The following is a 13,219-nucleotide window of genomic DNA, read 5'->3' on the forward strand; positions in this document are numbered from 1 at the left end:
GGTTTTACAGAGCTGAGCCATAGGCAGCCAGCAGATTTTCTGGCTCTGATTCTGTGTGAGAGCCTAGGATGTATTATTTGATGTCATAGACCAGTGGAATGACAAATACCACCACTGCCCACAGTTTTAGAAAAAGTGTCATATTATGTCAAATTCGGAATACATATGCTGACATTATTATTTTTTAAAGGCAACAAGTACAAAGTACAGCTTTGAAAAATCATGTATTTTAATCATCACGTATTTTTACAGGATAAAAATCTGTAATTAATAAAAGCAAATTAGCCATGCCTTGTGGGCACATACTCTCTCCTTGAACTTGAATATAAATGGAGACAGAGTAAACCTTATACCAGAACCATGTGGAGGCTTCAAGTTGTAAGAGTTCACTAGTTGACAAGAATCTTCACATCAAAGGTTTGTGACTTGACACTTCTTGTTGAAATACTTCCTGATGCTGATAGCTACATAAATACTCCATGTAGAGGAGAGGTTGAATGAAAAGGCAACCTATCATTATCCCATCCCTTCTTCCCGTCTCCCCCGTATCATTTCCCAAGACTGCTTACCACAAACACAACAGCAACGCTGCCTGAGCTTATTATGGACAGCCAAGCTGCAATACGTTGCCAAGTCCTGCCCCATGGCCTGGGCCTAGCTCTGTTGTCTTGGTAACACAGCATCCAAGAACAGAGGGGGGGTTGTGTGATAGTGCTGGAGGTGGTGGTAGAGTGTTTGAGGGGGAGGCTCGCATGATGTCATCTTGTGGCATGGAGGGGGCCAATCAAACCCTGAGAAAATTATGTCACCTTTTGTTGAGCCGGTCCATTCAAGGCTATAGAAGTGCAGTGAATTGAGAGCTGCCGAGAGGTCATTTTTTCCCCCCTGAGTTGTGTAAATGTGTATGTGTGTGAGAAAAGGGAGGAGAGAAAAAAGGGGGGAGGCAGACAAGCAGAGAAGTGCATTGTGGACATGCTAATGTTGTTGAACATAAGCAGGGCCATAAAGATGTCACAAAGCTCAACTTCCAAAACATCACCACCGGGGCCTTTATCCCGCTTGTCGTTTTTTTTCCCAGACGGCTATGACCTCGTCCACCTCAAATTTGAGTCTTAATATGATTCCTATGATGCCCGAGACAAGTTGTCAAGCACTAGAATAAAAGCCTGAACAAACTGTAATGGAACTTGCCCAGTCAGCTTTGTTTTATCACTGAGGCAAGGACAACAATAAGTAACCCCTTGAGGAATAATTACACCCTTAGCAACTATACACTCCTTCACCTATGTGCCATTCCCTCTCCCCACATGGCCCTTAGCTCCCACCCACCCTGACGCAGACTTTATTGAATCGTAACAGAAATGACAGCGAAAGACAGCTGAATGGGAAGTCACTGCTGAAATGCTGAAGTCACTCAGACTAAATGAAAACAATGCATGCATTAGCGACGTATGTTGAATATTTTTGGGACAAGACGAGGGATCTGTGGGGATTTCTTCCACAGTATGGTTGGAAACTCCCTGCATTTTGACACACGTTGACCTATTATGTGACATTAAGCACTTCTCCATCAACATCATACGTGACACGTTTGTAGAGTGTAAACTCAGCAAAATGATGTCATCTTTTTACTGTTACTTCTACAATTTTTTTGTGATTATAGTAAGTGATGCATTTACACATTACATTGTAACATCAACCAAAAATATACATTCAGTATGTTGCGATTGCCAGTAAAACTATTAAAAATCACTGTTTCAGTTTAAATGTAACATATTACATTTTTACTGTAAAGTTCACCTTTACCTTGTCTTCCTTTGAAGAAAAAAAAAAAAGATAACACCCCATTTATTCCTCAAATGCTAGACTAGCACATACTGGCCTAACTAGTAAGGAAGCCAGCATGAATAACCGTAACAATGAACACCACTGAAACATCCAACCATTTATCTCATGTATCTGGAATGACAACACAAACAAACAGCAGCTTGGATACACCTTTTAATTTCTGCTAACAGGGCTTAACAAAAACAACAAAAGCTATGGAGTCATAAATCATAATGAGAATAAACTGCTTGACAGGATTATTAACTGAAATTAGCAGAAGCTGCCAATGTGTCACAATAAAATACAGCGTAAGAAGGACAATTCATGGTTTTACATTAATGACAATGGCTTCTTTGTCGAAGATGAAAATCACATATCCACTGACTGAGTGATTCGTCTGATTAATCTCAATCACATGTGCATTAAGTCTTTATACACAGTAGGAGACATTTTTTGTGCTCCTCCCTGGATAAACGTTCTTATGCAGTTTTAGAAGAGCCACTTTGAAAACAGTCACATTACAAAAATTGACAAAAATTACACAGTAAATGCTGAAGTTACTGAATGAGCGACACTGTAATTAAAATCTGCAAAACAAGAGAAGATACATAGATGGCGGGAAATTATCATTTCTATTAAAATCAATTGGAAAAATAAAGTCAAACAACATGCTGTATCCATCAAAGTAACTATGGTAAATATATGACTCTTCTATAGAGCACTTCTCCAGATGGGGCTGACTGATCTGTTCCATGATGTCTGAGCAGCAAAACGCGATTCACCGTCCTGCTGCGTTTATGTCATAGCTCCTCCAAGCTCACGCTGCTCACTGAATCCTGAGAGCTAGATTGCCAGTGTTGGAGCTCATGTTGTCGGCAGCCTTGCCAGGAGCAAACATCTGCTTCAGAGGATGCTGGTCCAACAGTCCAAACCGGGATTTAGTATGATCCTGGAAACATAATACAGAAACTAATGACTGACTGGAGCCCAAAACCACTTACTTGAATATTGAGACATTTCTCATACCCACGCTTAAGAAAAAAAAAGATAAGTATTGGATCCTTTATAACGATGTTTTGCTTAAAATGTTGAGTCAACGTTTTTTAAAGTTACGTCAAATAATTATTAAATTAATAAAACATCAAAACTGATCAACTACTGCGCAGCTGATTACTTTAGCAGAACAGAACTGGCTCTTTTCAAAAAACTGCTGACAAAAGAAATGGGCCTGAGAAGAAGAATTACCCACAGCCTCATTATCACATTATGGTGTGTTGGCTAACTCCAGATGCCTTTGTTGGATACAGCGTACCAGGCCAGGTAATCATGCAAATGAAGCTAACTATTTTTCATTAAAGAAAAGAAAGATAAGTCCATCTTTAAGACTAAAGATAGAAATATAAGCAAATTGCTTAATAAGCAGCTGAACAGCTGAATTATTTTCTGAATTCTCATCTAATCTGGCTTCAACATCTGCTTTTAAGATGACATAATACACAGAGGTGCTCTCCTGACAACCCAGGCTTTGCTTTACCCTCCACAAAATGACATGACGTTGTCTACCACCCACTCAACCCTGCATGTTTTATGGCAGAAAAGTGGCAGGACGGGCCTGCCCCGCTTGTTCTTTGCCCGGGGAAGGAACATGTCAGAGGATAAGCAGTCATCTATCAATGTTTCCTATCTTCTTTCTGCTTGTCTGCACCTCTGAGTTGGTTTACCTGTGAGTAGTCACGTTCCATCAGCGTACAGTATAGCCTCATTCTTGTACTCTTTCTTCATGCGCCTATTCCCGCTCTCACTTTTTGTTACCACTACACATTCTTAGCTACCCTTCTTTTTTTGATTGTGGTTTTAGTTTTGAAAATCAGGCAAAGGAGGACAGATTTCCTTTACCTGACTTTGTGCATCTCTTCTGGCCTCCATTCTGGATTTTCCCTTCCCACGTTTCTCTCACATGCCTCACCCTGGAGCACAGCCAAGCAGAGAAACATCAGCATACAGCACCAGGTTTCAACCTGCCTCTGAGTCTACGCCTGCCTGTGTATGTCTCTCTCTGCCCGAGGCTGCAACTGAGGCCTGCCCCTATCACCATCCCTCATCAGCACATCTACTGTACCTGTCTGCTGGCACCCTGCCATCCATACACAGTTCTCCATTTGGTGAGAGAACAAGATGGAAGGGAAGAAAAAAAAAAGATAAGGCAAGCCAAAAAATCTACAGAAAATGACTACTCATGTTGAGGTCAAGCAGATCTGACCTCCAATGAGAACACCCAGGAGTATCCTGAGAGGCACAAATACAGTACCACTCATTCAGTTGGCTGGGTGCACTGTGCAATCCCATCAACAGGTTTCTTTGAAAGCCACCGACTCTGTGGTGGGCCATCAAAGCATATCTTCATTCAGTTCCACTGAAAGGATCTGAGGCTCCTGAGAGAAGTTGTGTTTGAAGTGATATCTCTGTGTCCCTGCATTCTTTACTGTGCTGTCATGACTTGGGTTACACAATAAAAAAAAACAGCAAGAACACGGGCATGAATCCAGTGGCACCACCCTGATCACATCTCTCATATATGTGAACTACCACTTCTTCCTCTGTTTATTTAGTCAACATACCATACTGTGGTTGTTTATAGCAACGGTCGCTGCTCCTCATAAGACGACACTGTGTGTAATCACGTACTCCTAGGCTTTAAGATCAAACAAAAGACAGAATCTTACCTGTTGAATCTCTTGAGGTCATGTTTCCATTACTCAGCCCCTTCTTGGTGATCATCTGAAAAAGATAAAGAATGGCGAAATAAAGTGATTCAGAGAGAGGTGCACATATAAGACAAAAGAAAAAAAAAACTGGAGCCATATTTTATCTCGACCAACACTGCCCAAACTTGTATTAAGAAACTTTGATAACTGTAAATGAGTAATGCCAAATGTTCCCTTGATTTACAGATGCCACAAGATTAACCCGCAGTGTTGTATAATCTGAGTCTTGTTGGGTGTTAAAATGAAATCATTTAGTACACTTGCTTGAACTGATTTGGATTATGTTAATATTCCTATAATTAATTATATGGTTTCCCATTTTGGCCTCTAAATATTATAACAAGAAAAAACAGAGAGAAGGAAACAACAGTACAATAAGAATTACAGGCCATGTGCACTTTATCTTTTTAAAATAAATGAATAGTACATAAGACAACTTGCTTCCTCTCCAGTGTCTGTAAAAACAACAGGTCTCTCACAGACATACAGATCATAAGTGACTTGACTCATTTAGGGAAAGTCCCACTTACTCATGCAAAATTATATTTCAAATTAGAGCCAAAAAAGCTGCAGTATGTAGAAGTTTTTTTTTTTTTTTTTAATAGCATGTTCAGGGTTAAGCAGCTGGCATAGGCAGCTAAAGGCAGTACCGGTTTTCTAGTCTTTACCTCTGCTAATTCACTGAATGGGAGAAATAATATCCTGCTATGAGTTTGCACAATCTGTGCACAGAGTTTTGCTCTTTGCTCCACTGCCTGTGAGTGAAACCCCAGTACACCTCTGATATCTCTGTCTGTGAAATGGACCCATACAGCTGACAGATGTAGCTTGCTATCCTAGCTTGCTAGCATTAGCTGATAACTAATAGCTCAGAATTACTCTCTGGCCTAAACATAGCAACTTTAAGCTCAAGAAATTTAACATGGTAAGCCAAAGCCTCTTTTATATGGAGTCTATGGGCACTATCGTTTGTTAGCTCTAATAACTGAAATTTGTGAGCATGTTGTACATGTAGAAGTTAACCATATGAAAAAGAACAAAAGCAGAAAATGACTCATATATGCATGACTGTATATAAAAATAAGTGAAAGCAGTACTTTCGCAGAAACTAAAAAAAGTCAAATCCGGATTAGAAACTGAGATCTACATTTCATCTTTGCTTAGTGTAAATCTAGGGTTTCAGGGGAGCTCTGCAAAACCTGGCATCCCAGGAAAATTTAAGTAGCAAAAGTAGCTTTTCCATTGTAACATTTAAAATTTATTTGGTGTGCTGGTTTTATTTTATGAGGTCAAGAGGTTCAGGTAGATACTGAATCAAGACTCTTGCAGGTTTCTACAGCACATGCAAACACGTTAAGAGGCTGGACCAAAGACAGCGTCGGTCACTCTTCATCCATTCCAAGACAAAGGCGCTCTCTGCTTCTGAGTTTCATTGTCCCAGAACTGTTGCCTTGGCAACAAAGGCACTGTTTCCAAGTGACACAAAGCCTAAACTAAAAAAACTCTCCTTTTCAGGTTGAAGGCTCCAAGAGTTGAGGGGAAAACAGCAATAACAGGACGGTGGGGAGAGAAACTGAATACCGGCAAATTGCTTCCCAGAGTTTCTGGAGGACATGGTAAAATGATTCTTTCTTTCCTCTGCCTTTTAAAATACCTTTCCCTGGCACTAGGCACCATAGGTAGTTGTGTGCTGGTCCCATTTCTTTTATATCCTTTCTTATATTTCCGTTTTTTTCTAGCTATCATACTGTGCTAAGTGAGTTATCATGTACACCAGCAGACTGGAGCTGCATGTGGCTAGGCTAAGCCTCCAGATGAGGTAATGTTTAGAGAGTTGGTGAGCCAGCAGAAGGGTTGGTCAGGTCTTGATTAGCTCAGGGGTAGGGGCTCTCTTTAATATTGGACACCCCTTTGTCTGGTCAGATTACTACCTTATGAAAAACTACTCCTGCTGACACGCCTATTGGGATCAGAGCTTCCTGCTTGCTACATCATCCTGCTTATGAGTTCTCCACACACAGGAAAACACTTTCAAGCAACAGCACTTTCACACACACTTGCAACTCTCACAAACTCTCAGAAGCACAATTACTAAGAAACTCACAAGACCTGTGCATGCATTTACACGACACTCCCAGGAGCACTCATTGATATCACCTCCTAGGGCCTCCTCTCTTCCATTTGTGTATGCCATGACCGCAGTTGACGACCTCGAGATGGAAAACAACCTGCAGTTATTAACAAGGCCAGATGACACACAAACACACGCTCATGCACGCTCACTTGTTTTTATTGTGGTCGTCTCCTCCGGCCACTCTCCAATGAAAATCACATGATGGACCTCTTCCAGCTCAAAAAAAAAAAAACCCATCTGAGAATCTCGACCACAAAAACGTCAATAAACATTTTTTTTCTATTTATGTAAAAAAAAAAACAACCCAGCAGATTCATAGGGGAAGCTTTAAGGGGATTTTAATCCTAGCAGTCTTGTAAAAAGGGCTCAGGCTACAGGATGATTTCAATTATTTGATATAATTTCTGATGGTCCATTAGTTCAAAATAAAGCTCTGATTATAAGAGATGTGTAAACAGAAAGCTGCAAACAAAACCTTCATCCGAGTCTGTAGCAGAGCTTTGCTTTTTTCCAGATGTGTAATTGACTGTTAATTAGTGGTGGCTTTATTTCTGCAAATAAACCGTGTTTAAACCGAAGAACAACGGAATAAAAGCAAAACTCTGGTGTGTTTGACCACATTGCAAACTTCAACACCTCTCTTTTTCTAGTGGAGGCAAGCCTATAGTAGCAAATGATCACATGTCTGCGTTGCACTTTGTGAAAACAAATTAATACTTGTAGGTGTATACACACAAGTATTGAAGTACATATATCCATACACACACACACACAAATCAGTCAGGGACACTGGCACAACCTTGCGCCAGCGGTCCTTTAAACCAGTCATGTGAAACGACCCGTTCCTTTCTGCAAATCAGATTACATCTCCGAGCTGAGCTAAGGTCTGCAAGTCTACACACACATTCAAAGTTTGGTGGCTATACTCAGACACAAACACACAAAAACACCCACACACACACGCACTCAGTTAATCAGATTTTTCCCCACAAAACTTCCTGTCTTTGTGAATGAACAAAAAAAATTGACAGCATCGGACATTGGCCAAAATAATCATTTAAAAAAAATGCAATATCCAGTTAATTTATCGCAGATTCCTTTGATTCCACATTCCATAAAAAAGAAATATATATATTTTCATAGAAGGCTGTGAGATAAGCCTTCTTTCAGCAGCCTTCGACTGCTGTTTGGCAGATCAGCTATGGAATGAACACATGCGGAAACATGTTTATAGCGTATTTGGCAGGAATGCAAATGATAGATGATTCACAAATGATTCAAATCCTATTCAAGTTACCATGCACCAGAGAATTAAGCCAGGAAAATAACAGTTTATCAAGCTTAAGTAAGTGTCAATTTGGCTTTGGTCAATGATTTTACTTTAAACAAGCCTTATTATTCTATGGAGTAATGAAGTTTGGGTTAGCACATAAATAAGCACGGTGTGGCAAAGTTATTATACACAGTGTGCATATCCTTAATGACTGCTTGGTTCTATGATACGCTGCTGAACACATCTAACATCTTTGTGCATTTTAGCTTCAGTGGTCAGATTCGTAACTATTTGCAGTTTTTTTTTAAGTTACAGTGTTAAAGAGGATGCTTGGCTTGATGCTGGTGGACTGTTTGGCTTAATCAAATCCAGACAGTTGGAGAAGTATAAATTGTCTCTACACAATCTATGTTAAGTCTCTACTTTTTTAATCTACTCTCCGTCCACTACCACTTACCACTTACGTCTTTAAAAATGTTTTAAGGAAATCTAAATTACTTTTGAGTCTGGAAGAAGAATCAATGCTTTTCAATTTCCATTATAAAAACAAAGAAAGTTCTTCGTGGATCTACTGCATAGCTGAATGCCTTTGCCTGTTTTGCCCTTGGTGCCACAAAGGTCAGAAGGTGGGAAGCTGTGGGTGGCAGGTTGAGACAGGGTGCCTACAATGGGGTGTCAGGACTCTGTCAGTCAGTCCAACTCAACTGGGTCATTCTCTCTTCACAGTGACATTTGAGAAAACCAGCAATGGGGACCGGCTGCACAGGGAATGGAGGAACAGAGGCACCGCACCCTGGTTTAGGTTGCACTGGATGCTCAGATAAGACAACAGGAAGGGGAAGATTTGAGCAGGGCAACATGGGGAGCAAATCATGGCTACCATTACTCAGGAAGAATTCACTCATCCCTCAGATCACTTGCCACACCTGTGGAGGCCAGTGTCTAAATCACACAGTGCCACCAGTCAGAAGTTTAGAATTGGTCACCAAAGCCTCAGATTAGAGTCAATGTAAATTGAGATAGCATAATGCCCACAAAAAGCTATTGAACTGGAAGCTCTGGTTGCGTTGCCCAAAAATTAAAATAAACGATACAAATATTTAATATATGACACAAACCTTATTAGCTTCAACAATCCAAATCATGTCAATCAAGTAATAGTAATAGTAATTTATCAAAAAAGCTGATTTATCCCTGTATCTAAGGCAAGGTAACAACACAAGAAATTATTCTCTACAACCATATGCTTTATTTTTGTTATAACAGAACAAATGAAGGTGAAGGGTATCTAGTATCTGCTATGTAAGAGGTCCAGTGTCTAAACAGCTGCAATATGGTGCAAGACATTGATCAAAACAGTCTTAGCCACTGAGTTGCCAGTTGAATTTCTCATGTCTTATGGTTTTATCTGTAATATTTAGAATAAGAAAACGAGCAGTGTTCCACATTATAACTTGTGATGATAGCTGTCATTATTTTAGATATTTAGGATATTTGATAAAGTCATAGACCAATAGATCAATAAAAAACCTGTTATGATCCTACAATTAGAATAGATTGGTTGAAATGGAGATGCTGTGTGCTGTGCAACTCAAAAGACAGTCCTACAGTTCACTTACATTACAGTATGTGCACACCCACACACATAAGCAAAATAAACCACAATGTAGTGTCTTCATCTGGAGTTTATTTCCTGCCCTCCAGCGTGACATATGGTAACTTGTTTCTGTTTTACACCTCTGAATCTTTCTGTTGAAGTTTTCTGGCAGCACATAAACCATTCATCACCAGAACTGGGACCGAACTTTGGTGACATGGGTCATGACCTTAGCTTTAGGTTAATGAAAATGTCCACATGGTGGATTAGGTTGGTGTTTGGATATAGTTTTTATCTCACCAAGTAGCAAGAAAGTACAAAAATCTGTGTTATATTGGTGTTACTGACCCACATGGAAACTTAGGGGATAATGAAGTTCAGGTGGTTCTAAAATAAGACATATTCAGTTCTAAGGGTGTGCAAAACCCCCCTTTTTGGAGGTTTGAGTGGGAACTCCCACTTGCTGTGCCATTAATTAACCATCATACACTGCACTTGAAGAATGTTAGACAAAGATCGAAATCGAGGCCTACGACTGGGAAAGTGTGAATCAAGCAAACGTGCTGCACCCCTTGCTCATTCAAATGTACCTTATGTCATTTTGTTTTCCAAACCTGGCCTTGAACTCTTCCCTTTATCCATGCATACTTGGACAAAAATGTGTGTCAAGTTTTACAAGGTGTGAAGTGAGGAAACAGTTTTATTCAGAAGCAGCAGCGGTAAAGATTCATCTAGTCTCAGATGAAAGTGTCACCTTCTACGACCCTTTTAAACCAGAACGTGCAGTGACCAAGAATTGTCACAAGATCCATGAAATGTTAGTTTTGGAGCAAAGGTAAACAGCTTCTCCCATGGTGGGCCTGTACCCTACACAGAGTAAGCACATGTTTCCCATTGTGGTTGAAAGGAAAGGGGATTAAAGTGTAGCACAGCCGGAGCCACAGCTATACACCCCATGGTGGGATCAGAGTACTCTCAGGTCTTTGAGTATTGCTGATACAGCCAGTTAAAAGTGACTGGTGTGTAGGGAGAATGCATGGTCAGATCTAGCACTGATCCTCTAGAGTCCAACATTGGGGCCTTTTTTGGCGTCTAAGGAGGCAGACATGTTACCATGTTGACAGCATAGCCTAACTATGGCCGATGGAGTAACACACACACACACACAAAAAACAGAATAGTTCAGGGTTATGGGAAGGCGTTGAAACAGAGCGGATTTTATTTTCAGTGACCCAATGCTGCATCGATGAAAAAGAGATCGCCAACTCACACTGGAAGCAGAAACAGAGGGAAAGAGGAGAAATGAGGGAAAAAACTGTAAGTAGCAGATGGTTAAAGCTTGCAAATACAAGGTTCTCACCCCGAGGCCTCGAGGTCAAACAGGCCACATTTAGGTTCCACAGGGGAGAGTTAAAGCAGGAGACTGTGACTGTGCAGCCAATTAAAGGACACTTTAAAAAAAAGCAAATAGTGGTGGGCACATTAAGGAAGATATGCATAGTGAAGCATATCTGCACATACCAAAAACTGCCAATTAACTAACACCCCATGAAGCTCAGCTGTGACTGCTTCAGCTGAAGAGCTTACATGTGCAGCAAGTAAAGAGACTTTTCTGTGGTGGGTCAGAAGGGATGCTGAAGGAGGGTTGAACATTCATTTTGTCAATCACACCCAATATTAGCATCTCTATCAAAACGTCCGAGGGATTTTTAATCTTTGAGACTTTACCAAATTTCAGCGGCGGTGACTCACTATAGACTTGATGGCTCTAAAATACAACTCGCTTTAAACAAGACTTTAAACAGAAACGTCAAGAGCTCAGTAATGACAAATCACACACTAACATTTTTTTGAGAACCTTATACATTTATATAACCTTATATAATTATCTTCTTATATTATAAGAAGAGCATTTATCCCTGGCTATATAGAACTATCATAACATCCTTAAATGCAAGATTATTTCCCTGAAAATTACCTAAAGAGACAAAAGTAATAAAAAAAGAGACTAATAATGTACTTAGAAACTAATGAAGTCTGACATGCCTTAAACATCCAGAAAGCAGCAGTTTTAACATAAATCTAGTGACTTACTGTACTCCTCCGCCCTGTGAGATCAGATTCTCACCCAACTTGACTACTCCAAACCATCATTCTTACACTTTTGACCTCAAAATTCACACTCGTACGCATAGACACAAACTTCCTATATGTCTGCCCATCTTGCAGCAGTGGTGCATGCTTCTGTGCATGTTTGTGGGGGAATTTGAGGAGCGTGAATTATGTGCTGGGCGTTTGTGCAGATTTGCAGGACTTTCTCACCCACAAAAACACTGTTTGGGTGAAGCAGTACGGCATGTTAATGAGCATGTGCGTGGTTGTGTTTTGAAACTGGAAACAGATTTATGTAGTGTTTGGGATCAGCTCTGTAAAGGTCATACTAAACAAGCTAGCTCATTTCAGTAAACCCTATTCCCTTTCTGATCCAGGTGACTCTCGGCCAGTAGTTTCACGGCACACATAACTGGCATAAAATCGCCATTCTGACCACTTTCTCCATCTTCATGACATCACTAATTTCCGATTCCAGTGACGCCGCACTGACATTCAGCTTCTTTGATTAATTGTTTCCTACAGGGCTCTTGCGAGTGTTTCTGTTTGAAAAAAATAAATGACAAAAAATATTTTCTGGAGCCCTAAATTGCTAGATCCAAACACTCCTTCAGCTCCAAGCATTGACCACAAAGATGACCTGGCATGGGATAAAATATCAGCCACAGCAATAGTTTTCCTACAGACCCTGATTCCTCCAATAAAGAAGAAGTTAGAGGGGTATCAGTCAAACTCTTGATTACAAACATCCTTCAGCGATACATGTGCAATAGCATTTACTTAAACACACATTCGCGCATTAGTGCACAAGCCTAAAAGCATGTCTATGCATGCGCATGTTGTCAGTGCAGCCATTAGCAAAACATGCAAAATGTAAATGTCCCTAAATGCCAAAGTGGAAAAAGGTAGGATAAGAATCACCTAATCTGGCTAATCCAGCCAAAGATTAGGAGCAGGCAAATATTGCCAATAATAAACAAATGACTAACATTCTCAGTCTGTGTGGTTACAAGCCCAAGGGCTCCAGCTATAACCCAGCAGGGTCTGGATCCAATCCGTGCTGTTTATCAGTGCAAGCAGAAGTGGCCACTTGTGAAAGCTCTATGATAAACACTTGGGGGACAAACCGAGAATGGCTAACAGATCAGTATGACCAAATCACTCCTCTCAGTTTGATTTACAGATCTGACTTCAAGGACCAAAGCACGACATTCTCACCATATTATTACCACTTCATTACTCACTCTGACACTACCTTCATGATAGCCATATTCTGTGGGGATATGATTTAGCCTTGACCATCTCTAGTGACGGTCGCATATTTAGACACTTAAATGACAAGTTTGTCATAGCATTATGGCTGAATTAGTTAGCATGCAATCAGCAATACAAAAATTCAGTAGATACACAGACAATGCAATTAAATAGACTTTTTTCCCAAGTCGTGTACTAGTTAAATAGGTAACTGCGACCACATGGAGTTCAACATCACAAGCGGTGGTTCAGAAGAG

General features: G+C 40.3%; 1 long non-coding RNA gene across 2 annotated transcripts in view; it reads right to left on the bottom strand.

Moving 5' to 3' along the window:
* Nucleotides 1-1,994: 1,994 nt before the first annotated feature.
* Nucleotides 1,995-13,219, bottom strand: part of LOC102201644 (uncharacterized) — a 46,498-nt gene continuing 35,273 nt past the window's right edge. The window contains exons 3-5 of one of the 2 annotated variants that reach the window (XR_312023.1): nucleotides 4,551-4,605; nucleotides 3,724-3,794; nucleotides 1,995-2,776 (exon numbers count right to left, since the gene is read on the bottom strand). This is a non-coding gene — a long non-coding RNA (uncharacterized LOC102201644). The remainder of the gene's footprint in view (nucleotides 2,777-3,723; nucleotides 3,795-4,550; nucleotides 4,606-13,219) is intronic. The other variant, XR_312022.1, reaches the window with a different exon arrangement.

Source organism: Pundamilia nyererei, unplaced genomic scaffold (genome assembly GCF_000239375.1).
Source record: "Pundamilia nyererei isolate P.nyererei 1_Seehausen unplaced genomic scaffold, PunNye1.0 scaffold00142, whole genome shotgun sequence".
Lineage (NCBI taxonomy): Eukaryota > Metazoa > Chordata > Actinopteri > Cichliformes > Cichlidae > Pundamilia > Pundamilia nyererei.